Source organism: Helianthus annuus, chromosome 7 (genome assembly GCF_002127325.2).
Source record: "Helianthus annuus cultivar XRQ/B chromosome 7, HanXRQr2.0-SUNRISE, whole genome shotgun sequence".
NCBI classification, from domain to species: domain Eukaryota; kingdom Viridiplantae; phylum Streptophyta; class Magnoliopsida; order Asterales; family Asteraceae; genus Helianthus; species Helianthus annuus.
This window is the reverse complement of record NC_035439.2, coordinates 101,465,632-101,469,754: the sequence shown is the minus strand read 5'-3', so window position 1 is coordinate 101,469,754 and position 4,123 is coordinate 101,465,632. Positions and strand designations below refer to the sequence as shown.

At 41.7% G+C, this 4,123-nt stretch overlaps 1 non-coding gene across 1 annotated transcript; it reads left to right on the top strand.

Annotated features, from left to right (window-relative positions):
- Positions 1-3,815: 3,815 nt before the first annotated feature.
- Positions 3,816-3,921, top strand: LOC118480657. The gene has a single exon (XR_004863637.1). It is a non-coding gene; the product is annotated as a small nucleolar RNA R71 (small nucleolar RNA).
- Positions 3,922-4,123: the final 202 nt, after the last annotated feature.

Here is a 4,123-nt window from a genome sequence, read left to right as displayed (position 1 = left end):
CCACACTTACAGTAAATTCATGTGGCAATTTATACGATTTAGCCACACATAATGGACCATTTGCTTGATTACAACTTTTTTGCCACAATTTTTTTCAATTGATGTGGCTAAAACAAACATTTTAGTGACTATATAATAGAAATAGTCACACTAACACTAAATTCACGTGACTATATAATAGAACCGACCACACATGTGGCCGTTGTTATCCTTTAGCCACCCTTAATGGATAAAATGCTTCATTATAACAATGCTTTTTGTCACACTTTTTTTTTAAATAATGTGGCTAAAACAAACTTTTAAATGACTATATCATTGAAACGGTCACATTCACAGTAAATTCATGTAGCTGTTGCTACCCTTTAGCCACACTTAATGTATAGAATGTCTAATTCCAGAAAGAAATAGTTGTACCCTTTAGCCACACTTTTAAGTGGCTATGGCCACTAAACATGAATGTGGCCGTATGATGCCTACGATGACTCGACCTTTGGTCACACTTGAGTTGGTAAAAGAAAGTGTGGCGAAAGACGTATGGTCACACTTTTTTTGTGTGGTCGTAAGCCTTTTTTGACGTAGTGAGAGTTTTGCTTGCATAGTAAATCACCACCGGCTTTCTATCAACCCGTTGACCCAAAACTGCACCAATAGTGGTGTCGCTTGCATCACACATTATCTCGAACGGCTTTGACCAATCCGGTGGTTGCAAGATAGGAGCTTTGACCAAGTGTTCCTTCAAAACAGTGAAAGCTTGCATACACTCGTTAGTAAAATCAAATGGGACATCTTTTAACAACAAGTTGCATAGAGGTTTAGTGATAACACTAAAACCCTTTATGAAACGTCTATAAAATCCTGCGTGTCCCAAGAACGATCTTACACCCTTAACATTTTTCGGAGGTGGCAAAGATGATATTACCCGTATTTTTGCCTTATCAACCTCCATCCCCCTTTTAGAAATTACATGAACCAACACAATGCCCTCTTGCACCATGAAATGACTTTTCTCCCAACTTAGCACTAAATTTTTCTCAACACATCTTTTTAATACTTTTTGTAATTCGTTGAGACAAGCATCAAAACTAGTGCCAAAAATGGAGAAGTCATCCATGAATACTTCGAGCGACTCTCCAACCATGTCCGAGAAAATACTCATCATACATCGTTGGAAGGTTGTCGGAGCATTACACAAGCCAAATGGCATTCGCCTAAAGGCAAAGGTGCCATATGGACATGTGAAGGTGGTCTTGTGTTGGTCATCCGGGTGTATGGCGATTTGATTGTAACCCGAATACCCATCTAAAAAACAATAATATTTTTGACCCGATAGTTTTTCAATAATTTGATCAATGAATGGTAGCGGGAAATGATCCTTAGAAGTGGCGGCATTCAATTTCCGGTAGTCAATACACACACGCCACCCGGTAACCGGCCGGGTGGCAATTTGTTCACCACTTTCATATTTGACTACTTGAATGTCGGCCTTCTTAGGCACAACTTGGGTGGGACTCACCCAAGCACTATCCGAAATCGGATAAATAATTCCCGCATCCAACCATTTAATTACCTCTTTCTTAACTACCTCCCGTAGGTTCGGATTCAATCGCCTTTGAGCTTCTTGTGTCGGCTTTGCATCTTTAGTGGTAATGATCTTATGCATGACAATGGATGGACTAATTCCTTTGAGATCGGCAATCGTCCATCCAATAGCTCCCTTATTCTCTTTCAAAACCTCCAACAACGCTTGCTCTTGTGCCAACTCCAAATTAGAGGCAATAATGACCGGTAAAGTGTCATTATCCCCTAAAAACACATACTTCAAGTGGCTAGGCAAGTCTTTGAGCTCCAACTTTGGCGGCTCCTCCAATGATGGTTTCGTACCCGAATCGATCTCCACCGGTAGACCTTCGAACTGATGGGTCCATGGCGGTCTACCTTCCTTCAACGCCATCGCATCTTGCTTTTCCTCTTCAACCCGGAGTGCATAAGCATGTACCTGTTCAGAAAAGTCACACAGGCAAACATCCAAACCATCCTCCTCATACTCATGCGGGTTGCATCCGTCAACTATATCTGCCATGAAACACTCATCAACACCATTAGCATTAGAATTGTTAGTAAAAACATTCAAACGCATTTTTCTATTTCCAAAAACCATATCAACTGTACCAAATCTACAATCGATAATAGCATGTGCGGTGCTCAAAAATGGCCGACCCAAAAGTATATTTTGTTGTTGCCTGGGGTCCGCCGATGAGTAATCCAAGACTAAAAAGTCAACCGGGTAATAAAACTCATCAATTTTTACGATTACATTTTGAACCATACCCCGAGGTAGCTTATGAGACAAATCGGCCAAAACAACCGTTGTCTCCACCCTTGCTAACGGACCAAAGTCATATTGGTCATGTAAGCCCTCTGGTAGAATGCTAACCCCGGCTCCAAGATCTAGCAACGCCTTAGCCATTTGAAAATTACCAACTTGTATATTAATCAATGGCGTGCCCGGATCTTGGAGCTTAGGAGGAAGCTCCCCATTTAAAACTGCACTCACTTGCCTGGTTAAATCCACCCGCTTAGGCACTTTCTTCTTGTTTTGCCTTTTTTGTGTACATAATTCTTTTAAAAATTTTGCATAGGCGGGGACTTGTTTTATTGCATCGAGGAGTGGGAGATTTATTTTCACTTGTTTAAACATGTCCCACATCTCTTCTTTTTGAGGACCTCTCGACACAATAAAATTTTTCTTTCCCGAGTCAAGTAAGGCCGATGGAAATGGGACTTGACTCGGTTCACCCTCAAACTTTTCGCTCTTTTCATTTTCACCCAAACCCGGTTTTTTAACAATCGTTTCTTTTGGTTTAACCGGTGAAACTTCATCATCACTTTCATTACCCGTGACATCCTCAACTACCCCCTCAACCAATTCGGGTGACAAATTGGCTTTGAACTCTTTTCCACTTCTTAAAACACTAACATGATTAATATTAACATTACCTCGTGACGAACCATGTGAAGAGTTTACCTTAGTGTCGCTTGGAAGTTGACCCTTACTTTTCTTTAATTCAGCCACATCGGTTGCTAATTGACCCATTTGGGTTGTTAGTGATTGGATGCTTTTGTCACGAACCTCGTCCTTTTGCATTCGAACTTCATCGAGTTGGTTCCGTTTTTGCATCTCCATTTGCATGCTCTTTAGCATCTCCATCATCTCGTTTCCACCCGAAGACCCCCCTTGTTCTTGACCCGTTTGGTATTGTTTTTGATAGCCTTGGTTGTTTCCGCCTCGGTATCCACCTTGGTTATTGTAAGATTGGCGTGAACCAAAGTTACCTTGGCTACCTTGAAAGTTCGGGTTGGCTTGATTTGAAGGGTTCCCATACCGAAAATTCGGGTGATTCCTCAACCCGGGGTGGTAGGTATTAGAGTTCATGTTGTTGTTGTAATTCCTACCACCTCCTCCTTGACCTTGACCTTGAACCGCATGGATCTCTTCGTATTGCCCTTCCAACATCCCTTGGCAATTTTCAGCCGTGTGACCTATTTCATTACACAAAGCACAAACATCATAAATTTGGTTAGTAGTTTGAACATTACCATCATCTATGGCGTGCACTTGAGGTCGGGCAATGGCCGGTCGGGCTCTTCTTGAGGCTTGAGCTTTCCTCTTTGATGTAGTTGCCATGCTTTCCAAGAACTCCCAATCATCATTCTCATAATTTGTACCAAAAGTCCCACCGGTAATAGACATCAAATCACGTGCATCTTCGGCACTTAATCCCTCGTGAAAGGCATTCATCAACTCCCACAATTCAATTCCATGGTGAGGGCAATTTTTAATCATCATATTGAAACGCTCAAATGCCTCGTGAAACATCTCACCATGTTGTTGTTGGAAGCTTCTCAACCCCTTTCTTGCATCGTTGGTCTTTTGGGCGGTGTAAAACTCATCCAAGAAAGTTTGTTGCATCTCCCCCCATGTATATATGGATGCCGAAGGTAACGTGTAGAACCATTTCTTCGCCTTATCTTCCAAAGAAAATTGGAATAATACCAATCTGATGTCATCAGCCGAGAACCCTTGACTCCCAAGAGTGTTACAAATCGAATCATAAGCCTCTAA